General features: G+C 46.9%; 1 protein-coding gene across 2 annotated transcripts in view; it reads right to left on the bottom strand.

Annotated features, from left to right (window-relative positions):
* Positions 1-26,179, bottom strand: part of DEK (DEK proto-oncogene) — a 361,945-nt gene that overhangs the window by 24,536 nt on the left and 311,230 nt on the right. The gene's annotated exons all lie outside the window — the stretch shown is intronic.

The raw sequence follows: 26,179 nt of genomic DNA, 5'->3' as shown, positions 1-26,179 counted from the left end.
CTTCCATGGAGGCATCCGTGGTAAGGACGAGCTCCGGAGCGATGGTTAGGAAAGAAGTACCGGCAGCAATGCTTGACGGTTGAGCCCACCATTGGAGAGCGGCCCTCATTCGAGCAGTCACCAGGACAGATCGAAGAACGAGCCGGTGACCTGACTCCACTGTTTGTCCAGTTCCTCCTGAAATGGGCGACTCTTGAGCCTGCAATTTGGGATCAGGGAGATGCAGGAGGACACCATCCAAGAAAGGATTTCAATACACGAACTGAAATGGACCCTTTTGAACGGATGAGAGCCACTAGGCGTAGAATCCGCAGCAGACGCTCGTGAGACACGAATGCCTTCGCCAGCGAAGTATTCAGAGTGGCGCCTAGAAAGGTCCTGCAGGGAGCTGGATCGACCTGAGACTTCTCGGTGTTGATGGACAGACCGAGGGAGTGGAATAGATTGACAGAATCTGGTGTCCAGAGATGTCGGATGACAAGATTGTGACTTGATGAGACAGTCGTCCAGGTAGGGAAAGATTTGAACGCCCTTCAAACGTAGATATGCCACCACCGAGGTCAGGACTTTCGTGAAGACAAGAGGGGCGGAGCAAAGGCCGAAAGGCAGAACCTTGAATTGAAAGTCTGTGCGCCCTGGAGATCGATGGTGGTCATGAAGTCGTCCTTTGAGAGAAGGTGGAGAATTTCAGCGTCCTTGAGCATGTGGAAGGATTTGCACTTCAGGGACTTGTTTAGGGCTATTAAGTCGAGGATCGGACGCCATTAGCAGGACTTCTGGAGGACGAGGAAAAAACAGGAATAGAATCTCATCCCCTTCTGAGACTTGGGAACCACTTCGATGGCACCTTTCTGAATCATGAGTCGAATTTCTTGAAAAAGCTCCTTGAGGTGAGCCGAAGGTAGACTAGTTGGAGGAGTGTTTGGAGGGAACTTGACAAACTCCAAAGCATGACCTTTTGATACAATATCCAGCACCCAACGGGCCGAGGTTATTGAAGACCAATTGGAAAAGAAAAGGGAGATTCGACCTCCAACTTTGAGCGGGGAAAGCAAGTCATTGCTTCTTAGAAGCGGAGCCTCTGTAGGAAGACTTTCCTCTGTACGACTTGGAAGACTGTTGCCGATAGAACTGCTGTGACTGGGAGGAATATCTGATTTTCTTGGCCGTAGGAGAGGTACTGGTTGGATTCAAGGCAAAAAGGAGGTGCAGCGTCCGCGTGCACCACAAAAAGGCTTCTTGCGAAACGGCAAAGTGCCTAGGGCACGCGCCGTTTCAGTGTCCTTTTTTTGATGGTTTGAAGTGCGTCGTCTACATGCTGGCCAAAGTGCGATTCACCGTCTTAGGGCATTGTGAGGATTTTCGCCTCAACCTCCTGGCGCAAAGCGGTGGAACGATGCCAGCCCTGACTACTTAAAACGGCTGACCCCCCCCAAGCTAACGAAAACCAGTGCTCGCAAGGTCCACAGAGCAGTCGATAATCTGATGACGCTCTCTCTCCCTCCTGAAGAATCTGGAGAGCCTCTGCTCGGTAGGGCTAAGGAATGAGGTAGATAAAAGAAGACATCTGACGGTCATAGTGCCCCAGAATGGCCAAAGAATTCTCAGCTCTCACGGTGGTAGAAGCCATAGTGGAATAGTCCAATTGCATCAAGACTACGTTCCTCACGGTCAGGAGCTGCGGTAATAGGAGAAGACTGATTCCTGGAACATCGCTGTGCGGCCTGGGTGATCACGGAATTGAGTTTAGGCTGCGCTACCAGGCAAGCTGGAGAACCCTGGGGCGCCCTATATTTCTTCACAAACGAGGAAGAAGCGCCGGAATAGAATTTGGAGTCTGCATCAGTTTGACACCCTCATTTCAAATGAAGTCAATTATGGGCACTGCCCGGACCTTGTTAAAAGGTTGACTCTTGAAATCATTAATAAAACAGTCCTCATTCTTCAGAACCATAGGGAGTTTAAAGCGCAGCGCCGCTCGTTCCACAAGTTGGATCACCAGCTAAATACACAAGAGGGGAATCCCCTGGACCCGAAGGTGGTGGAGACTGTCTGGTTCTGATAATCGTCCCAATCCGGCATGTTCCCATCATCAACTTCGCAATCTTCCCGAACTGGGCGAATATAATCATCCTCAAACAGTTGATTGGACCTGAATAGAGGTTGTAGATGGTGCAGATGGCTCTGGCAGTGCAGTAGAGGGAGGAGCCGCTGTAGTTTCAGGAACCCTAGGTTGAGGAGACCCCTGGTGAGACGGTGGAAATCTTCTATTATAATCCTCCAACATGTATTGGAGATTAGAAATGAGGGAGAGCGGAGTATGTGCTGTGGGAACCTGAGTAGAAGGTTCCTCCTCATGGAAGGAAGGATCTTCCTGATCGTCCTCAGTGCTGACAATTAATAACCAGCTCCGAAGGGCTTCGAGCTGCCCGGAATCTATCATCTCCCTCCTCATCAGAACCAGTCATGCTCAGAGCCTGTGGCAAAAAGAGGTGATGGAGGCGGAGAGTGACGTGGAATCGGAAGCTGATCCAAAGGCACATGTCGATGTTGGTGCAGAGGGTCAACAGCAGGAGCCCCAGAACCGGATGAAGAAATTGGCACCAGAGGCAGTGATGCGAAGGTAGACGACGACAGTAACAGTCGACAGGACAACCACGGTCGATGAAGCAGTCAACGGCACGACCACAGCCTTCGACGAAGCCGCCGTTGCCACTGCAGAGGAACAGTCGTCGACGGAGCATCCGAGGAAAGAGGCTCTTCACAGAAGGCGTCGAATATTTTGATGTCGACGAGACTCCCTTTTTTGACGTCGACTAAGATCGGAATAGTCGACGAGACAGATTTGAAGCTCACACACACCATCGTCTACACGGACTACGTCAACGCAGCCAAAGAGACTAGGGGTGTCCAACGTGTACCAAGGAGGATCAAACCCATGCTAGATTTTCAGAATTATCATAAAATAAACAAATATTAATTTAATCTCATTGGCACTAATTTGAATAGTCAATGCATCTGTAGTGTAGCTATGTTTCTGTGCAATGGGGTTATTTGAGTGCGCTGTGGGTGTGTTTGTCTGTCCAGAAGTGTGTCACACATGCAGTTGGGTTGTGTGTATGTGCAGTGAGAATGTCAGTGAGGCAAGATGAGAGGATTAACCAATTAGGCTGGAAGCAGGCCAGACGTGTCGTGGCAGACAACACTTCCCCAACTGCACAGAATTTTTCATCCATTTCTTTTTTACTGCAATACTGAGGTACTCCACTTTAATTTTGACTTCAGAATATCGTGCTACCAGATTATTAATACAAAATATTGAGGGTCAAAAATTTGAAAAGATAATTGGTAAGTAAAGTTTTACTATTCTTAAATCCAGACACTATATTTTGGTCCTCAATATTTTAGCAGCATGATGTTTCTGCAGTAGATATTTCCACATATAACCAACATGGATGGATGTGCAAATATAGTTCAGCTTGCGTTTTGGACCAGTATATTCAAATGATCATACCCTAAGTCAGTTTAGCTGTTCACAATTTTAAAGAATGTCTTAGAGCAGTCGCAACTTGGATGGATGCAAATTGTTTAAAACTAAATTCTGACAAAACAGAATTTTGGTTTTTACCAAAGTGACCCCTACCACCTCATATCTGGTAGCATGCCGAGCCTGTCCTAATCATACCAGGTCTGCTAGAAATGTGTGCATTATCTTTGACTCTACCCTCTCTTTTACGTCGCAAATTAAACAAATTTTGTCTGTCTGTCTCAAGATGAAAATGATAAAGAAGTTTCTTGATCTGGCCCCTGAAGAGACTAGGAAAACAGCTCATTCTTTAATTAAGCCCCATCTTGACTACTTTAACAGTCTCTACCTTGGTCTTCCTGCATATTTGATATGCAGCCTTTAGCTAACTCAAAATGCAGTGGCACAACTAATCAGGAGAGTTCAGAGGTGTCATCATATCTCTTCACATTTGAGACATCGGCACTTGCTTCCTATGGAATAGCATATCCACTTTAAAGCTCTAACGTGGCCTTTCAGCGCTCATCATGGTAAGGCCCCATGTTATCTGCTGAATAGACTGTCTCGGTATACTCAAAAGTGGGCACTTAGATCCAACAATAGTCACCTTCTGCGATTCCAAAATTTCTGAAGTTTCACTGTGTCGGCAACCCCTTTACTGTACGCACTGCAAAATTATGGACCGACTTCCTTTTTGTTACGGTAATTGACTCGGTCAGCCTTCAAAAGGCAACTTAAAACCTGGCTATTTGGCTAGGTTTAGTTTCTTGTTACTTTGTCCTGCCTTTACAGTCTGCCAGAGCGATGGGACGCTAATTTCGAAGCAGCTGTGCGCTTTAACAAGTGTCATTTGATTGAATTATTGAAAAAAAATTATTGTTGTGTTTCAATACTTCAGAAGAATATCACTTTTCTTTAGCAATAAAGTCAAGTTTTCACTGTTTACTTTTATTAAAACAAAATTTCATCAATGGCTTTATGCCATCCCACAATATAGATTTGGGAATGGGTGGGACAAGTTGATGGTCTTACAGGACATGTAGAATTATGTTGCATTTTGTCCCATGGACAAGTAGATTATAAAAAAAAATCCACACCCCTGAGATTTAGTTCTTAAAACCACTTTGTTACGATGGAGTTATAAAAATGGTTCTTGTATTGTAAAAGCCTGTATCTCACTTACTCTTCTAAGAGGTAATAGCAATAAGAAAAGCCGTTTTCCATGAGAGAAATTGCAGTTCACATTTGTGTAAACGCTCAAAAGGTGGTCCCATGAGTCTTGTAGGAACAATGTTTAGGTTCCACACTGGAGAAGGTGGTAACCTAGGAGGAATTATTCTTTTTAATCCTTCCATAAATGCTTTAATAGCAGGTACACTAAAAAGAGACAGATGTCGGTTTTGTAAATATGCTGCAATTGCTGCAAGGTGCAGGCGTATGGATGAATTTGCCAAATTACATTTTTGTAAATGTAAAAGGTAGCAAATGATATTCTGGATGGAAGCATTCAGGGGGATCAACTTTGTTATTGTTGCAATAAATGGCAAATCTCTTCCATTTAGCAGCATAACAAGCTCTGGTAGTAGGTCTCCTGGCCTCTTTGATGATGTTCATACACTCTGGAGGTAGGTTAAGATAACCAAACTAAGACTTCAGGAGCCAGATCACCAGATTCAGTTGATTTGGGTCTGGATGCCTGATTTCTCCATGGTTCTGCGTTAGCAGGGGTGGTGTCAGGCGTAACTTTTGATGTGGAACTAGAGAGTTCTAGCAGTGTGGTGAACCACGGTTGGCGTGCCCATGTGGGAACTACTAGGATTCATTTGAGAGACTGTGGTCTGAGCTTGCGTACTACTAATGGTATTAGTGGTAGTGGCGGAAAAGCGTACGCAAATTTGCCTGACCAGTTCATTCATATCGCATTGCCCTTGGATAGCTGGTGTGGGAACCTGGCGGCGTAGGTTGGGCATTTTGCGTTTTCGTATGTGGCGAATAGATCTATCTCTGGATGACCCCACTTGTGAAAGAATGGTTGAAGAACTTGCTGATGTAGTTCCCATTCGTGAGTTTGTTGTGTTTGCCGACTCAACAGATCTGCTATCAAATTGTGAACTCCTGGAAGGTGCTCTGCTAACAGATGGAATATGCTACTTACCAGTATGCATCTGTTCTTGGCATGTAGGGCTGCTGACATTCATATCTGTGCATAGATCGCCGCCTAGTGTTGGGTCTGGATGATTGCACTTTGTTGTCCTGGAAGAGTCTTCGAAGTATCACGAGATAGGGGACTCCTCCACTGGACTACAGTGCGCATGGGCATCTTCTCCATCCTCAGATTGTTTTTCGCCATTGTGGCAGAGATGGAGAAAGTAAAGCAAGAGAGAAGGCTGCAGCTGCGACAGGCACCGGGGAGGAGGGCGGGCGATATGAAGGTCAGGAGCCCTACATGCCAAGAACAGATGCATACTGGTAAGTAGCAAATTCCGTTCGAGGCATGTGGGCTGCTGAATTCATATCGGTGCATAGACTGTATAGCAGTATCTCCTCTAGCGGTGGCTACCTGTGCCAGCTGCAGCAGTTTGAAAAAGAGTTTTGAGGACAGCCTGGCCTACAGCAGCTTGCTGTTTTGCTTGCACGTCTACACAGTAGTGTTTTGTGAAAGTGTGTATGGTGGTCCATGTGGCTACCTTACAGATGTCTTTAAGAGGAATATTTCCTAGGAAAGCCATGGATGCCCCCATTTTCCTTGTAGAGTGTGCTCTTAGGGGGGGCGTTAAAATGAGTTTTGCCTTTTGATAACATATTTGAATGCATTTAACTATCCATCCACGTTAAGAATTGTAGTTCGCATGAGTATAGAGGTTCGAAAGGAGGGCCCATAAGTCTGGTTAGTACTATATTTAGATTCCAGATTGGGGAAGGGGGTGTCTTGGAGGGATCACCCCTTTCAAACCCTCCATGAAGGCTTTGATTTATGGTACCCTAAACATTGAAAGGTGTTGCCTAATTTGAAGGTATGCTGCTATAGCAGCGAGGTGTAGTCGTATAGAAGAGTATGCTAAGTTACATCTTTGTAGATGCAGCAGGTAACATATAATGTTTTGTATGGAAGCGTCTGAAGGGTTGATTTGGTTGTTGTTGCAGTAAATAACAAATCTCTTCCATTTAGCTGCATAGCACGCTCGTGTGGTTGGCCGTCTTGCCTGCCTAATGATGTTCATGCAATCTGGGGGCAGGTTAAGGTATACAAACTCTAAGACCTCAGGAGCCAGATCGCTAGGTTCATCCGATTGGGATCTGGGTGTCTGATTTCTCCATGGTTCTAAGTTAGAAGATGGGGTGCAAGGCACAGTCTTTGATGAGGAACTACTGAAAGTTCTAGGAACGTAGTGTACCACGGTTGTCTCGCCCATGTGGGAGAAACTAGGATCAGCGTGAGTGAGAGTTGCCGCAGTTTGCGTGCTACCAGCGGGATCAGCGGTGCTGGGGGAAAAGCGTACGCAAATTTGCCTGACCAGTTCATCCATATTGCATTGCCCTGTGACAGATGTGGGAATCTGGCAGCAAAGTACTGGCATTTTGAGTTCTTATGTGGCAAACAGGTCCATTTCTGGGTGACCCCACTCTTTGAAGAATGGCTGGAGAACTTGGGGGTGAATCTCCCATTGGTGTAGTTGTTGGCTGTGCCTGCTGAGCAGGTCGGCAATCTGATTGTCCTTCCCTGGGAGGTGTTCTGCTAGGAGAAAAATGTTTTTTTAAATCGCCCACTTCCATATGCTTTGTGCCAGATGGGACAGCTGTGGAGAGTGCGTTCCTCCCTGTTTCTGGATATAGTACATTGCGGTCATGTTGTCCGTCCGGATCAACATAGTCTTGTTGTACAAGTATTTTTGAAATGCTTTTAGGGCTAGAAATATCGCTAGCAATTCTAGTTGGTCGATATGCAGCTTTTTCTGTTTGGTTGTCCAGAGCCCTTGTACTGTGTATTGAAGGAGATGGGCTCCCCAGCCTGTCAGTGATGCGTCCGCTGTTAGTACTAGTTGTGGAACCGGCTCTTGGAACAGTCGCCCCTTGGAAAGGTTTTGTGGGTTCCACCACTGCAGAGAGTTGTGAGCGCGACTGTCTACTAACACTAGGTCTTTTAGTTGTCCTTGAGCCTGGTTCCATTTCTGTGCTAGGCATTCCTGTAATGGGCACATTTGAAGTCTGGCATAGGGGACAATGAATATGCAGGAGGCCATCATACCGATGAGCTGCATAAAGACTCGAGCTGGCAGAGTGTTGTGGCAGGAATTTGCGAATGAGTATCTGCAAACTGGCTATCCTTGCTGAGTTTGGATATGCCTTCGCCACTGAGGTGTTTATAGTGGCTCCTAGGTATTGCTGTACGTGGGATGGTTGCAGATGCGATTTTGTGTAGTTGATTGAAAATCCTAGGCAGTGTAGCAACTGAATTGTTTGAGACGTGTGTGCTGCACAGTCTTGGTACGATTTTGCTTGTATTAGCCAATCGTCCAGGTAAGGGTACACATGGACGTGTTGCCTCCTATGATGTGCTGCCACTGTCGCTAAGCATTTTGTAAGCACTCTTGGAGCCGTGGTAACCCCGAAGGGCAAAACCTTGAATTGGTAGTGTTGACCTTTTATTGTGAACCTGAGGTATTTTCTGTGGGCTGGATGGATGGTTATGTGAAAATACGCATCTTTGAGGTCCAGTGTTGCTAGGAAATCTCCTCGTCGTAGCAACGGGAGCACTTGTTGTAGTGTGATCATATGGAAGTGCTCCGATAGTATATATTGATTTAGGGGTCTGAGGTCCAATATTGGTCTGAGGGAACTGTCCTTCTTTGGAATAAGGAAGTATATGGAGTATACTCCTGTCCCTTGTTGGTGGAAAGGGACTTGCTCTATGGCCCCCTTTTCCAGCATGCATTTCACCTCTTGTTGTAGCAGGGTGATGTGTTCCGTGGACATACGACATGTCTGGGTGGTATGTTTGGTGGTGTATTAGTCAGTTATAGGCAATAACCAGACTGGATAATTTCTCTCACCCACCTGTCCGTGGTAATTGTGTGCCAGACAAGTAGGAACTGTTGGAGTCTGCCTCCGACCGGTGTTAAGTGGTCTGGAGGTAGCGTAATGAAGTCACTGTTTTGTGGCAGCGGAGGCTCTGGTGTTATTGCCTCCACATCCTCTTCCCTTATTATGGTTACCTCTGTAACCTCCTCTGGTTGTGTTCTTGATGAAGGAACCTTGTGTGTTACTTTTGTATGAGGCAGATGTTTGCAAGGTATTTCCTCATGTCTTTGCTCTGTATGAGGAGCGTCGAAAAGAGCCCCTATGTTGCACAAATTGCAATGCATCCATTGATTTTGTGGTTTGTGTCTTTTTTCATTTTATCCAAAATGGTGTCGACAGCAGGGCCAAATGGAAAGTCCTTATTGACAGGTTAGTTAAGAATGGTGGACTGCACCTCATTCTTAAAACCGGAAATACGCAGCCATGCATGCCTGCGTAGTAAGACGTTAGTGTTAAATGACCTAGCTGTGGGGTCTGCTGCGTCAAGCGCACATTCGATGGGAGGAGTTTGATATGAATTTTCCCTCCTGTATGAGATCAGCTTGTGCTTTAAAAGGCTCAGGTAGGTGTTGCATTAGGCTTTCGAGCTGATCATAGTGCGCCCTGTCGTAACGAGCCAGTAGGGCTTGTGTATTAGCAATCCTCCATGAGTTGGAGACTTGTGCTGCTACCCTTTTGCCTGATGCCTCCAGTATTTTTGACTCTGTCAGGGGGAGGTACTTCCCCCGTTTGGGAGTTGGCTCTTACGTGTGTTAGCCACTACCAGTGAGTCTAGTGGCAACTGCCCTTTGATGCAAGTAGGGTCTGTAGGAGCTGCCCTAAACCTTTTTTCTATTCTGGGATTGATTACCTGTGCCCTGGCTGTATCCTTAAATATGTCAGGTGCGTGTTTTAGAACTCCCTTTAACATGGGAAGTGTTCCGACACTTTGTTCTGACACTTTTTTCTGCAGTAGGGAATGTGTCAAATAAGAAGTCTTCCTCCACAGGGTCTTTATGCATGTCCACATTGTAGAATTGTGCTGCCCTGTCTATGAGTTGATTGAAGACTACAGTGTCATCAGTAGGTGGTGGCTTAGTAGGATAAGTGGGTAGATCAGGGATAGGATGGGTGTTGTAAGGGTCTGTTGGCTCCTCCCAAGGTTCCTCTTGTGGTTCAGGATCCTGTGGGAAATCATATAGGGGCTGTGGCTCATCCCTTGTGTTCCCCTCATTGTCTCAGTGGTGAGAAGGAGAGTAAGGAGCAAAAGGTGCAGTAGGCATGATAGGTTGAAAAGGGATGAAGGGTCTAGAGGGAGAAGTCCCAAAGTCCTTTTTCTTCAATGGAATAGGGGAATGAGGTTCAAAGTCCAAAGGCCTCTTTTTCCTATGCAGGATGGTAACTTTACCAGTCTCTGGATTAATATATATCTTTGCCTGGTCGTCTGATGGATCTGGGTGGAATAGTTCTTCCTCAACAGTCCTGGGTTGAGTGTTAGACTTCTTTGGGTCGGGAACACCTGGTTTTTCAAAGACTTTTGGTGTTTTGTTGGATTTTTTCGTCTCGAGACCTTTTTACGGGTCGACGAGTCATCGGGTCGACCGGAACTTTCGGTTCGACACGTTTTTGGTGCTCCGTAGGCTTCTTTGGATGAGTGTCCTTTTCAGAGTCTATGTTCTTTTTTGGATCGACTGGTGTCTCTGGAGCAGTTATCTTTGGGTCGACAGGTTTTTCCGGCCTTGCTACGGGATTTTGTACAGCACCGTTTGCCGGGTTGACGGATTTCGGAACAGCAGCTTGTTTGGGTCAGCGACCTTCTTTGGTTCGGCGCCCTTCGGCTGTGTGCCTTTGTTCGGTTCGACTAGTTTTTTTTGGGGGGGGGGGGGGGGGGGGGGGAAATCGACATTTTTTGCCTGAACTGCCTTTTTGGGGTCGACAGTCTTCTTTGGCTCGACGCTCTTTGGCTGTACGGCCTTTTTTGGATCAAGGCCCTTAGAGTCGACGACCTTCTTTGGCTCTGGAACCTTCTTCGGGACGATGGTACTGGGCCCTGGGGTCTCTGAAGTTTTCGATTTCAGAGCCGAGCCGGACGGCGGGGATGGCGTAACTTTATGATCTTGGCTAAGGCCTTTTGGCGATGCCTCGACCGGAGCCTTTGGTAACGGGCTAATTGGTGTCGGGGGCAGGGTACTCACGATTTGCCCCAGTGGGATCTCGTCATCGGAGTCAGAGTAGTCCTCGATGGTGACGATTTCTAGGTCAGAGTTTGGAGCTTCCGGTAGATCCTGGTCATCATCGAAGTTGTCCGGTTCCGGTGCCTGTCGCTGCATTTCTTGCCTAGCGGCCTGCTGGTTTCGTATAGTTTTCTTCGATTGAAACTGGGCGCAGGCTGGGCAGGTTTCTTTCCTATGGTCTCGGGAAAGGCACGTGTTGCATACTGAGTGTTCATCAGTATGTGGGAACTTGGAGTGGCATTGTGGGCACCTTTTAAACTGGCTTCTTTCCATAGACGGTCGGCTCTAGTGGCGTCGAAAAGGCCCAACGGCCCACGTCCACGACCGATTCGAGATGGAAGGCTGGATCGAGTAGAGAGGTACTGAATGAGAATATCGAAGTCGAAGGCCTTTTGAAAAGTTTTGTTTTAGATTTCGAAGTTGGAGTATAGGAGTTAGCATCTGAACCCAATGGCGGAAAAAAACAAAATCGGAGGATGAGAAGATGCCCATGCGCACTGTAGTCCAGGGGAGTAGTCACCCATCTCGTGATACTTCGAAGACTCTTCCAGGACAACAAAGTGCAATCATCCGGACCCAACACTAGGCGGCGATCTATGCACATATATGAATTCAGCAGCCCACATGCCTCGAACAAATGTTTTGTGGAATGGCCCATCTCCAAATGTTCTGTGCAAGAGTGAACAGTTGTAGAGAGTGTGTACCCCCTGTTTTTGTATATAGTACATAGCTGTCATGTTGTCCGTCCGGATTAAGACAGCTTTGGCTTGTACTTGGAAAGTTTTGAGTGCTAAGGATATTGCTAGCAGCTCTAGGTGATTGATATGGAGCAGTTGGTTGAGTGGTCCATTGCCCTTGAGTTGTATGATGTAAGAGATCGGCTCCCCATCCTGTGAGATGCGTCTGCTGTGAGTACTGTTTGAGGAACAGCCGCCCTTTTGTCAGGTTTTTGGTGTTCCACCACTGCAGAGAGCGATGTGTGAGGCTGTCTACTAACACCAGGTCTGTTAGTTGTCCTTGAGCCCGATTCCACTGTTGTGCTAGACATTCCTGTATTGGACGCATTTGCAGTTTTGCATTTGGTACTATGAAGATGCAAGATGCCATCATGCCTATAAGTCTCATGAATACTCTGGCTTGCAGAGATTTTTGTTGCTGGAAGACTGACTAAGGCTTGAATGCTCTGTATCCTTGCTGGACTGGGATAAGCTAGAGCTGTAGATGTGTTTATTGTAGCCCCTAGATACTGATGTACATGAGAGGGCTGCAGATGCGACTTGGTGTAATTGATTGTGAACCTCAAATTGTCTGCTGTGTGTGGTGAACACACTGATTGAATGACTTGGCTTTTATGAGCCAGTCGTCCAGATAAGGGAAGACGTGTATTTGTGGTCTCCCGAGATGTGCTGCTACTACTGGAAGGCACTTTGTGAATACTCTTGGTGCTGTTGTAATCCCGAATGGAAGGACTTTGAACTGAAAAGGCTGCCATTCCAGTACAAACCTTAGATTCTTCCTGTAGGCACAGTGCATAGGAATGTGAAAATAGGCATCCTTTAAATCTAGCGTTGTAAGGAAATCGCCTTGTTGCAGGAGTGGGAGCACTTGTTGCAAAGTGATCATATGAAAATGATCTGACTGTATGTAGTAATTGAAGGGTCTGAGATCTAGAATTGGTCGTCCTTCTTGGGTATTAGAAAGTACAGCGAGTAAACCCCTGTTACTTGGTTTTGTAAAGGAACTATTTCTATTGCGTCCTTTTGAAGAAGTGACAGGACTTCTTGTTTGAGCAGAGTAAGGTGTTCTGCAGACATTGGACACTGTCTGGGTGTTATATGTGGAGGGGTTGCTGTAAGTTCCAGGCAGTAGCCATGCTGGATAATTTGTCTTACCCACTTGTCTGTTGTGAAGGAATTCCTACCTGTTAATCTGCCCCCCACAGGAGTGGAATGCTGGTGGTGACCAGAGGAAAGTCACTGTTTTGTGGTGGAAGAGGTTCGATTATGGTTACCACGACCTCTTCCTTTGTTGTTGTTCCCTCTATATCCTCCTCTAAAATATCCCTTGTTCGAGGATGTTTGTGGATTAGATTTGAAGGATGTTGCTCTGTAAAAGGAGCGACAAAAGGAACTTTTAGTTTGTGTGTACTGTAAAGCTCCCATAGATTTTGCAGTATCAGTGTCTAAGTGCTGTGTCTAACTCTGGTCCAAACAATTGATTTTGGTTAAATGGCTGATTTTAGATGGTAGTTTGCTTAAATCTTGAAATGCGTAGCCACGCATGATTAAGTAGGACACTAGTGTTCACAGGTCTAGATGCAGTGTCTGCCACATCAAGTGGACACTTGATTGACGCATTGGAAATTAGCTTGCCTTCTTGTATAAGGTTGTTTGCCTGTGCCTTATATTGGTCAGGTAGATTTAAAGTACTTTTTCTAACTGATCATAGTTAGCCCCATCATATCTTGAAAGGAGGGCTTGTGTGTTGGATATACGCCATATATTGGTAGCTTGCGCAGCTATTCTTTTGCCTGAGGCATCTATTACCTTAGATTCTTTGTCTGGTGGGAGCCCCTCACCTGACGTTTGTGAATTTGCTCTTTTTCTGGCATTTGATACAACTAGTGAATCTAATGGTAGTTGTCCTTTAATGTAGGCTGGATCCATCGGTGCAGGCCTATTTTTCTCAATTCTTGGATTTAGGACCCTAGTATGTACAGGGTCTTTAAATATCTCTGGAGCGTGTTTGAAGACCCCCTTAATCATAGGAAGAATTTGAACAGATCTTTGCGATTGTTCAAAAGTGTCTAACAGAAAATCTTCGTATGCCTCATCAGAATGCATAGTGACCCCATGTTACGTGGCAGCTCTGTTTAACAGGTGCCCAAAACTAATGTTATCTTCTGGGGGAGAAGGTTTTGATGGGTATAACTGTGGGTCGGTAATATCTGGTGCACCCTGTGGGTCCCAGTCTCATTTGTAGGGTATGGGAAAGGCTCATGTGGGTCCATCCCTCTACCTAAACTATACTCATCATCATTCTGAGGTGAGTGTGGAGACAGAAATGGAGAAATTGGGGGAGAAATCTGTGGTGAATTGTTAATAGGAACAGGAGATAAAGGAGGCAGAAGTATAGGAGAAGGATGCATAGGAGATGTGGCAGAGACCTTCTTGGCAGGTACTACAGGTGTAGGTGTTGTATCTGCCTTACTCTTCTTGCGTGGTGTAGTGGATACAGAATCTGTCTTTGGGTCAAAGTAGATCTTTTGCAGAGGATCAGGATGGAAAACGAATATGCTACTTACCAGTATGCATCTGTTCTTGGCATGTAGGGCTGCTGACATTCATATCTGTGCATAGATCGCCGCCTAGTGTTGGGTCCGGATGATTGCACATTGTTGTCCTGGAAGAGTCTTCGAAATATCACGAGATAGGTGGCTCCTCCCCAGGACTACAGTGCGCATGGGCATCAACTCCATCCTCAGATTGTTTTTAGCCATTGTGGCCAAGATGGAGTGAAACTCAGTGAATGATGACCATGCTAGAAGTATATGTGAATTCTGCAGCTGCTACGGGCGCCGGGGAGGAGGGCGGGCGATATGAATGTCAGCAGCCCTACATGCCAAGAACAGACGCATACTGGTAAGTAGCATATTCGGTTCGAGGAATGTGGGCTGCTGAATTCATATCTGTGCATAGAATACATAGCAGTCCCTCCATTAGCGGCGGCCACCCGTGCCAGCTGCAGCAGTCTGGAAAAGTGTTTTGAGAACAGCCTGCTCTACAGCTGCCTGCTGTTTGGAGTGCACATCAACACAGTAATGCTTGGTAAATGTGTGTGTGGTAGACCATGTGGCTGCTCTACATATGTCTTCCAAAGGAATGTGTCCAAGGAATGCCATAGAGGCCCCCAACTTTCTGGTGGAGTGGGCCCTTGGTGGAATGGTGAGAGTACGTTTTGCTTTCAGATAGCAGATCTGGATACATTTAACGATCCACCTAGCAATACCAGCCTTGGAAATAGGGTTGCCTTTGTGGTGTGGTGCAAAGGCGACAAAGTTGCTTAGTCTTCCTAAAATCCTTGGTCCTATCGATGTAATACATCAGGGCCCTTTTGACGTCAAGGGTGTGGAGCATTCTCTCCGCCAAGGACTCAGGATTTTGGAAGAAAACAGGCAATTCAATAGTCTGGTTGATATGGAATTGAGACACAACTTTGGGAAGAAATTTAGGGTTAGTGCGAAGCACCACCCTGTTAGAATGAATTTGAATAAATGGCTCTTGGATAGTTAGGGCTTGTAACTCACTAACTCTTCGTAGCGATGCAATCGCTATGAGGAAAGCCATTTTCCACGCCAAGAACTGAATCTCACAGGAATGCAGTGGCTCAAAGGGAGGACCCATCAGCCGGGTGAGGACCACATTGAGGTTTCACTCTGGAGCCGGTGGAGTCCGTGGAGGAATGACTCGTTTGAGTCCTTCCAGAAAAGCCTTAATGGCAGGCACCCTGAAGAGGGAGAGGTGCTGCCTATTCTGGAGATAAGCGGCCATCGCAGATAGATGTATGCGAATGGAAGCATTGGCCAGATTACATTTGTACAGATGGAAAAGGTAACAGATGATATTCTGAATAGAAGCATCTAGCGGGTTAATGTTGTGGTCTGCACAATAAATGACAAACCGCTTCCATTTTGCCGCATAGCATGCTCTGGTGGTGGGCTTCCTTGCCTCCCGAATGATGTTCATACAGTCAGAAGGCAAGTGCAGGTAGCCAAACTCTAGGACTTCAGGAGCCAGATCGCCAGGTTGAGCTGTTGCGGATCTGGATGCTGAATGTCGCCATAGCTCTGCGTCAGAAGGCTGGGTGTGAGACGTAGCCTCTGATGCGGCACCACGGATAGTTCCAGAAACGTGGCGTACCATGGTTGGCGAGCCCACGTTGGAGCAACCAGGATGAGTCATCGAGTGCTGCCTGAGCTTGCGTGCCACCAGCGGTATCAAGGGTGCTGGGGGAAAAGCGTACGCAAATTTGCCTGACCAGTTAATCCATATCGCATTGCCCTGCGACAGTGGGTGTGGGAACCTGGCGGCGAAGCTTTGGCATTTTGCGTTCTCCCTTGTGGCGAAGAGGTCGATCTCTGGATAACCCCACCTTTGGAAGTACGGTTGGAGTACTGATGGATGTATCTCCCACTGGTGCATTTGGTGGCTGTGCCTGCATAGCAGGTCCGCCATCTGATTGTCCTTGCCCGGGAGGTGTTCTGCCACAAGGAAGATGTTCCTTTGAATGGCCCACTTCCACATGCTCTGAGCCAGATGAGACAGCTGCGGAGAGTGTTCCTCCCTGCTTCTGAATGTAGTACAATGCCCTCATGTTGTCCGTCCGGATCAACACGACCTTGTTGCACAGATGTACTTTGAAGGTTTTTAGTGCCATGAAGATCGCCATCAGTTCCAGAACATTGATGTGCATCTTCCTCTGCTGTTGCGTTCATAGTCCCTGCACAGTGTAATGGAGTACATGAGCTCCCCACCCCTGGAGAGAAGCGTCCATCGTCAGGATGATCTGTGGCACAGGCTCTTGGAACGGTCGGCCCTTGCAAAGGTTTCGTGGATTCCACCAATGCAGAGAGTTGTATGCCCGACCGCTCACCAACACTAGGTCTTTCAACTGCCCGTGAGCCTGAGCCCACTGACGTGCTAAGCACTCCTGAAGCGGACGCATATGTAGCCGTGCGGGACTATGGATATGCAGGAGGCCATCATGCCTATCAACTGCAGGAACACTCTTGCTGGAAGCGAGTATCGGCGATTCAATGCTGCTGACCCTCACTGAATTTGGCTGTGCTGTGGCCGCCAGAGTGTTTATGGTCGCACCCAGATACTGCCGTACGTGGGCGGGCTGGAGGTGGGATTTCGGGTAATTCAGTGAGAATCCCAGATCGTGCAGGAGATGAATGGTGTGGGACATGTGGGCGGCACATTGCTGGGCTGTCTTTGCTTGGATGAGCCAGTCGTCCAGATAGGGGTAGACGTGGATGTTCCGTCTCCTGAGATGCGCCGCCACTGTCGCCAGGCACTTTGTGAACACCCTGGGTGCCGTGGTGACACCGAAAGGCAAAACCTTGAACTGGTAGTGCTGGTTTTGGATGGGGAACCTGAGGTACTTCCTGTGTGAAGGGTGCAGTGGAATGTGAAAGTACGCATCCTTTAGGTCTAAAGTTGCGAGAAAATCCCCCTGCCTGAGCAACGGGAGCACTTGCTGCAGGGTCAGCATATGGAAGTGCTCCGACAGGATGTAGTAGTTGAGTGGCCTGAGGTCCAGGATGGGCCTGAGGGACTAGTCCTTCTTTGGTATTATGAAGTACAGGGAGTAGACCCCTGTGCCTCTTTCATGCATAGGCACGAGCTCTATTGCCCCTTTTCGCAGCATGACGGTGACCTCCTGCTGCAATAAGTGCAAGTGCTCGTCTGACATAGGATGGTGCCTTGGGGGCATGTTGGGTGGAGTGGATGTTAACTCCAGACAATAACCGTATTGGATAAGTTTTCTGACCCACCTGTCCGTGGTGATGGACTTCGACGGGCAGGAACTGCTGGAGTCTCCCCCCGACCGGTGTTGTGTGGTCGGGGGGCAGTGACAAGGCGTCACTGTTTGCTGGTGGGAGAGGACCTGGAGCTGTTGTTGCCACGTCCTCTGCCCATGGCGCTGTTGCCACGATATCCACCTCGACTCTTGTTGGCGTAAGAAGTCTGGGTGTTGCCCTTGTAGTATTGCATGGACTGGGAGAGCTGACCCCCTGAGACGCCTCTAGCGCTGGAGCGACCAAAGGACCCACCCCGAAACTGCTGGGACTGTAAGGCACCCATGGATTTTGCAGTGTCAGTGTCCTTTTTCATTTTTTCTAGGGTGGTGTCAACCTCTGGGCCAAACTGGTGATCTGGGTTAACCGTTTGGTTCAGGATGGTGGTTTGGATGTCTGGCTTAAATCCAGAGATTCTCAGCCAGGCATGTCTCCGAAGCATAACACTGGTGTTTATAGGTCTGGCCACAGTATCAGCTGCGTCCAGAGCGCACTTAATGGAAGCGTTCGAGATTAGCTTCCCTTCTTGAATCAGCATCTCAGCCCCTTCCTTGTATTGATCAGGCAGGTGTTGCAACAGGGTCTCTAGTGTATCGTAGTGCGCCCTGTCATAGCGCGCTAGAAGCGCCTGCGTGTTAGAAATGCGCCATATGTTGGCTGCCTGTGCTGCCACCCTCTTCCCCGAAGCCTCAAAGACCTTGGATTCTTTGTCTGGGGGAGGAGCATCACCCGTGGTCTGAGAATTGGCCCTTTTCCGGGCATTCGAGACGACAAGGGAGTCCAGAGGCAACTGTCCTTTAATGTAGGTAGGATCAGTAGGCGCCGACTTGTATTTTTTGTCAAGCCTAGGGTTTATCACCCTCGCCCTGGTAGGTTCCTTAAAGATCTCAGCAGCATGCTTTAAAACACCTTTTAGCATAGGCAGAGTTTTTACAGTCTTTTCTGATACTGAAAAAGTGTCAAAGAGGAAGTCCACATCCACAGGGTCAGCATGCAGCTGGACATTGTGATTGTTAGCAGCCCGTTCAATGAGGGCATTAAAAGCAGCAGTCTTCCATAGGTGAAGTCTTTGCAGAAAAGAGTTGAGGGTCTTGTCCTGAATGAGGATCCCCAGGGTCACCACCAGCTGCCCATGGCTCATTTGTATCCTCAGGGTCTGTATAGACTGGATAACTATTCATCCTCATCTCCCTCACCAGCGTCCACATCTGAGTAAGTGGGCGACACATGAGTCCGTGGTGAAAGGGGTCCCACCAAGACTGGAGAGCAAGCAGAGTCCTTCTTGAGAGGGATCTTGTAAGACTCCAGTTGGGGTTCCGGGGTGCTTTTCCGCTTCAGGAGGGAAAGTTTGCCCGTTTCGGCGTCAATGAAGTGTTCCTGACGCTCATCCCCCGAAGGCCGTCGAGGTCGCGGTCCGTGAACCACAGACGACGCCTTCGGCTCAGAGGAGACCTTTTCGGGCACGCCGGCCACTGCCTTAGGAGCGAAAGCCTTCGGCGCCGTCTTAGGCGGCAACGTGAAGTGGATCGGCGTGGACGCCTTAACTGGTTTCTCCACAGCCTTAGCAGGCGGAGAGTCCTTCGGTTCGACCGCAGCGGTGCCTTCACGGATGCGTTGCAGGGAGTCCGTCACCTTCTTGGTGAACGCGGCGGATGGACGCGCCGGTTCAACAGAGTCCTTTGAGGCCACTTTCGGAGTCGACTCACGGTAGTGAGGACCTTCGGGTCATCGAGTCGCTTCTTCGGGTCACCGAGACTTTTCTTAGGTTCGCCGACAGCCTTCTTCGGGTCGACAAGGCCCTTGCCGGCGTCGACAGGTCTCGGCGCCGACGCGCCAGTATCGACCACCTTTACTTTAGCCTTTGGCGCGGCAGACTTAGTCGACGCCCTTGACTTGACTTTTCGGCTCGACAGCCACCTTCGGCGCCGAAGCCTCCGAAGTTGTTGATCCGACCAAAGCGATGCGCACTTTCGGTTTCGATGCTTGCACCTGCGCAGTATCTGGCCTCGAGACCGTAGGTTTCACTTTCGGTTTCGTTTTGCCAGGGAGTGGCTCGGTAACAATGTCCGTGGCCGGGCCCGACGGCGGGGCAGTGGAACCCATATCGAGGTCTTGGGTAAGGCCCGAAGGCGATCCTCGACCTGGGCCTTATAAATAGGCACGGCCCCAGAGTCAGTTCGAGGAAGCTCCTCGTCCGAGCTTTCCTCCATGGCCCCGAGGGCACCGTCGTCGTCTCCTACCTCCGACGACGACTTCGCTTTCGAACACCTCTGCATCAGCGTCGTAGTCTTCTTCGACGTCCAACGTGGGGTTTGATTCAGAAACGTCCTGGATATATTCGTCCTCGACCTCCCCAGCATCGAAGATGTCCGCAGGTGCCGGAGCAGATTCCTGGGCCTCCAGGCGCGCAGCTCGTCAAAGCTTAAGCGTCTTCTTGGACCTGAAGCGTGAACAAGCCATACACTTGTCCTCATCGTGGTCCGGCGACAGACACTTGTTGCACACCGGGTGGACGTCGATGTGGGGGTACTTCGAGTTACAGACCGGACATCTCTTGAATGGACTTCGTTCCATGATGGATGGCCGATAGGTCAGGATCGTCGACTAGGCCTTCCGCTCCGAGAGCACGCGGAAGCACAGAATCCGGCTCGGAGCCGAGCTAGAAGAAGTAAAGCGGAACGCAAGACAATACCGACGTATAGACTAAAGACCTTTTGGTCTCAAGAAAGTTTTTCTATCGATTCCGACAAGAGGGAATTAAAGACATCCGAACCCAATGGCGGAAAAAAACAATCTGAGGATGGAGTCATTGCCCATGCGCACTGTAGTCCAGGGGAGGAGCCACCTATCTCGTGATACTTCGAAGACTCTTCCAGGACAACAATGTGCAATCATCCGGACCCAACACTAGGCGGCGATCTATGCACAGATATGAATTCAGCAGCCCACATGCCTCGAACGTTAATCTTCTTGTGGAACCTTTGGCGGCGCCGATTTTTTCGGGTCCGAACGAGGTTGTTCTTTCGCCTTAGGAGGCGTTAGTGTCCTTTGGCGTAGTTTTCACCACAGACTGTGTTTTCGATGTCGTAGGCTGTTTCGAGGGCTTGGGCGCATCGGAATCAGGCCTTGTAGGTTTTGGTACCGAAGACGTTGGCTTCGGAGTGGAAGCTGGTCTCGTCAGCTTGGAGGCGTCGGACGCTGGCTTCGTACCTTTGTCTTTAGAAGTAGACTGTTTCGGAGCCGAGAATTTAGGTTTCGGTGCCGATGGTGCTGGAGGGATCGGCATGTGCGGCTTGCTCGGTTAGGAGCTGCCGGAAGGCTTATGTATTTTCTTCGGAGCCTGGCTCGATGACTGGGCTTTTGAAGTGTCTTTTCGGTCACGACTGGGCCCAGGAGGCAGACGTTGACCTTTGCCTTCGGTTTGGGTGCTGTATGTGGTGCAGGGGCAGTAGTACTCACGCGCTGACCCGATGGTATGGAGTCGGAGTCGTCTGCCTCTGATACGACGATTTTGAGATCGGATTCTTCTGGAACGAGCGGAACCTCCTCGAAGATATCCACCGGTTCCGGAGCTGATCTCTACATTTCGTGTCGACGGGCCCGCCGATCTCGGATGGTTTTCTTGGATCGAAAGGACGCGCAGGCTGTACAGCTGGATTCGTCGCGCTCTGGCGATAAGCACAGGTTACAGACCCTGTGTTGGCCACTGCGTGGAAACTTTGCTCCACACCCAGGGCATTTTTTGAACGGTGTCCTTTCCATGAGGTGTAGGCCTCAGGGCGTGGATAGGCCCAACGGCCTGCATCGACGACTGGAATCTAGCTGATTGAGTCGAAACGATGATAGTCTATTTCGATGGTAGTTAGGTAAAGCTTTGAGAAGTTTTTGCGCTTCGAAGTACTTGAAAAGTAGATCTACGGAGCGGAAAAAGTTAATCCGAACCCAGTGGCGGTAGTGCCCACGCACACTATCGTCCAAGGGAGGAGTCACCTATCTCGTGACTACACAAGACTTCTTCCAAGAACATGCAATCATCCGAGCCCAAAACCAGGTGGTGATCTAATGCCAAGTGTACAATCTGCAGCTCATATGCCTTGAGCATAAACAGCTTATCACGAAGAATGTGTTGAGGCTGAAATTACAAGTATTCAGATAGAGATAGGCTGGCTATTTGAGGCAAGCAAAGTCTTTTGATTAGCAAAATAATACTATCGCATTATAATGAAGAATGTGTAAAGTACCAGAATTCAAATTTTTACTGCCTTGAATTTTTTCCACTCGTTCATACTTTAAACACGCAATGCTTCGATGCTACTAAAATCAATTTCACTATATGAGCACAAATAAAGGACAGACATTTCAATGGGGAGAAATGCAATCCGGGTTTATTTTGTTTTTCAATCATAGCTCAGTACTGTATTGGGCGCAAGGCGGGGAAACTGACAGCACCAGAAATTATGGTAGACCTTTGGTGATTGTCTCCGTTGTGCTTGCATATTACTCGGAAATAACATGCACCGGGGGTTATACTTCTATTTACAAATATCATATGCACATGCATTATTTGTACAACAGGGTTTCTGCGTAGTCTTTCAAGAAAGAAGCCAGCATGGTGTAAAGAAAGAATTGTGCACCAGAGGATGGTTGCCAGCTGATCACGCCTACATTATTTATATCCAAGGAGCCATTTTCCTCCTCCTCGTTGCTTGCGGAGGCTGTCTGGTTTTCTACTTTCAAAATTGAATTATCGTAGTCTATGATATCCAATCATGCTCTTTCTAAACATAATTTCACTCGTATTCCTTCAAACTTAAGAGTCCAGTGTGCTTTCGTGTCCCTGGCACAGAAAAATAAATGTAAACAAATTCTTGATGGCTTTAAAGGAATTACACAATAAAGTTACTTATGTCACTCATAATTCAAAAAGCCTAGTTTATCTGAAACATTTTTTTCCTGTTTTTAAAAAAACATTGCCGCCTAAGCCGAACCAAGTTCCATTATAAAAAAGGAATCATAATTTCTCCTCTTCAAATCCCGGTCAGCCTCTCCAAGTTTCCTTTCTCTGAAGAGACTTAAATAGTCATTAAATCCATTTGTTGAATTCCAAGGTACGGGCCCTCCACAAAGGTTTCAGTATTTGGCACCATCACAGGTTGGCAGCACCAAAGCTCATAGCTTAGCCACTTGCTTCAAAACGTGAGGGGACTTTAGTAAATAACCAATTAAGAATCAGAATAGGTTTCTCTCATTTAGCTCTATTGTTCCCTCATACCATGGTGGTGTCCCGGAGATGCCTTTGAGACATAAATAAGACAGCATATACACACACAGTCTGCTCTCACCTGCCCTGTTCGCAGGCTCTTTCTCCTCGCTCCCAAAATGTCTGAGTGGGAGGCACTGGAGCAAAACAAAATGCTACGACGCCAGCTTTTCTCTTAAGAGGTGTCAGTCTATGTAACTTATGTGCCTAGACACAACAGGATAAAGCATTTCATGGGAGTGGCAGCGAACTGGGGCCTTTATCTCCAGTCTTAGTCACAGTCACAAATGGACAAAGTTGTTCCATGAGAATGGATTCTTGCACGCACAGGATCTTTAAAAATGCCTGCATATTTAAGCATACCCTGAATGATGGGCAGTGTGAAGAGCTTAGATTTACAAACAGAAAATCCCCTTCAAGAGACTCAGTGTGAAGCTAAACTCCAGGATATTCAGCAGTCCTATCAATTCTATACACCCTACATGATCATCAGGTGGAGTGGTTTTTGAAGGGTATAAGTCTGGGTCATGGTCTGTATTCGGGTCCCTATTATTATGATCCCATGGATCAGGACTGTTATCTGCTCCATTCCCATCATCCAGGTTGTCAGGTGATTGTGGTGAATTTGTGGGTGTTAGAATAAAAATTGGGTTAGGTGGGGAAGGTGTTAGATGAGAAGAAGGGTTAGTACCAACACTTTTCCTTTTAAGATGAATGTGGTAAATGTCCTCAGTTTTTGGCTTGCCTTTAACTGGCAATTTTGCAGGACTAGGACCAGTTTTGAGATTAATGACTAATTCTTTTTGTTTAGGGTCCGGGTTGGAAGGCGATACATCGAATCTATGCTCCTTTGAACAAGTGGGAGCTGTTTTTTCTTTTGGTGCCAGCATTTTTAGAGGTTAATAGCAAAAGGAGATAGGCCCATAAATAAGTGGTGAGGGCTAGACCCTATAATAAATTGCAAAAACACACAGTGCCCGCACAACAATTACTCAATCAATTTTTTGGGGAGGGTAAGAAACCAATTTATTGTGACCACCCTAGACAGTTATTTTATGTCAATCATTTTGTACTTTTCAAATTTTCACAATACTTGAAACAGAAAAAAAGACTATAGCTTTAAATATTTACAAAACTATATATACTCTGTACATACGTAGAAAAAACACAATGTTTACACAATAAATACAATTTCTGCATCAAACATTACAAAAAATTATGAATACATCACAAAAAACTATCGCAAACGTTAAAATCAAAACATGAGGAAAACAAATTTCTAGGGGGAATATAAGCAACTTAATGGCCCGTAGACACTTGAATACTGTACCAGCCGGTCCTAGTATCTTAAAGATGGTAATTTATTCCACCCGAGAAAGACTGCTGACGCGTTTCAAGACCAGGCACAAGATCACTGGTCTTTTATCAGGGCTGTTTATTCTTTGTATCTAGAAGATGCAAGAACATTATTTTACTGATCAAGTTGACAGTGAGTACCTTTTACCAATAGTGGGCTATAAGTAGTGGTGGGTTACATACCAGACTTTTTTCTAAGGAAGGGCAGGATGTTTAATCTTCGTGTTGTCCAAAGGACTGTTTGTGGTCGAGGCCAGACAGAAATGTCTACAAAGGTTTGAAAACATGCATCAATGAAACCGGCTTATAGCTTTGGTTGTCCTGCTAGTGTTTAAAGGAAAATAAGGCATACCTTGCTTTTTGCCAACTGCTGCAAACCGGCGTATTCACTTGTGAAACGTCACCATAAAGAGGTAATTCTGCAATGATAATGACACCTATTTTAGCCACGGGACTTTCTCTAAAAGTTTGTTGCATTTAAATGCATGCTAACAACAAGGAATTCGCCTTCCTTTCTGAAGTCTTTATTCTCATATATTGAAAGGGAGTGCCTCAATCAACGCCCTGTTAAAAAACAAAACGCGGGTCTCAGCGCTGATTACTAGTGAGTGCTCGAAGTGCAATTCAAACTACCCGGTGTTCGTCAATTACCTGCTCTATGCCACAGCACGCCGTTACTGGAATCTGCTTTTTCTCAATAAAGATGGCCGCCCCACATTTACGTTTGTTTTATGCACAAATGCAAAAAAGTGCACTCTGGGACTTGAAGGATCTTATGTGTCGTTGACAGAATCTGCATATCTTAAAAAGCACATTTACAACACCAGGTAGTTTGATTTGCACTTCGAGCACTCACTAGTAATCTTTTGAAACTAGCACGGATACCCGTGTTTGGTCTTAACAGGACGTTGATTGAAGCACTCCCTTTGAATATATGAGAATAAAGACTTCAGAAAGGTAGGCGAATTCCTTGTTAGCATGCATTTAAATGCGACAAACGTTTAGAGAAAGTCCCGTGGCTAAAATGGGTGTCATTATCATTGTAGAATTACCTCTTTATGGTGACGTCGCACAAGTGAATACGCCAGTTTACGGCAGTTGGCAAAAAGCATGGTATGCCTTATTTTCCTTTGGACACCAGCAGGACAACCAAAGCTATAAGCCGGTTTCATTGATGCATGTTTTCAAACCTTTGTAGACATTTCTGTCTGGCCTCGACCACAAACAGTACTTTGGACAACACGGAGATTAAACATCCTGCCCTTCTTTAAAACAAGTCTGGTATGTAACCCACCACTACTTATAGCCCACTATTGGAAAAAGGTACTCACTATGAACTTGATCAGTAAAGTAAAATGATGTTCTTGCATCTTCTAGATACAAAGAATAAACAGCCCTGATGAAAGACTAGTGACCTTGTGCCTGGTCTTGAAACGAGTCGGCAGTCTCTTGGGTGGAATAAATTACCATCTTCAAGATACTAGGACCGGCTGGTCCAGTATTCAAGTGTCTACGAGTCATTAAGTTGCTTATATTCCCCCTAGAAATTAGTTTTCCTCATGTTTTAGATTGTAACGTTTGCGATATTGTTTTTTGTGATGTATTCATAATTTTTTGTAATGTTTGATGCAGAAATTGTATTTATTGTGTAAACATTGTGTGTTTTTTCTACGTATGTACAGAGTATATATAGTTTTGTAAATATTTAAAGGTAGTCTTTTTTCTGTTACAAGTCTTCTGAAAATTTGAAAAGTACAAAATGATTGACATAAAATAACTATGTCGAGGGTGGTCACAATAAATTGGTTTCTCACCCTCCCCAAAAAATTGATTGAGTAATTGTGGTGCGGGCACTGTTTGGCAACATTTTTAAAAGGGTCAAGACTGATTTGCATATGGCCATGTCTGAACTGGGGCGGCTTGGTGAGCAAATTGGATTAAACCCAGATCTGTGACTGGGGGTGAATGTTTTGCCATTGTGCAGCATTCCGTCCATCATCATGTGGGTTTTGCTGCTCACCCAAAGAGCCAGCGTTTCGGGCGCCGAAGTGTTCAGAGCCAAAGAGGATTTTGGTACCGCAGGGATTGAAACGATAACATGCCTCAGTTTCGGTGTTGAATTTTTCGGCTCTGTGTCCGAACGGGGCTGACTCAATCTTGAG

The sequence above is a fragment of the Lissotriton vulgaris genome, chromosome 4_1 (genome assembly GCF_964263255.1).
Source record: "Lissotriton vulgaris chromosome 4_1, aLisVul1.2, whole genome shotgun sequence".
NCBI lineage: Eukaryota > Metazoa > Chordata > Amphibia > Caudata > Salamandridae > Lissotriton > Lissotriton vulgaris.
Note: the sequence above shows the minus strand (reverse complement) of the source record. Positions and strands in the feature narration are given on the sequence as shown.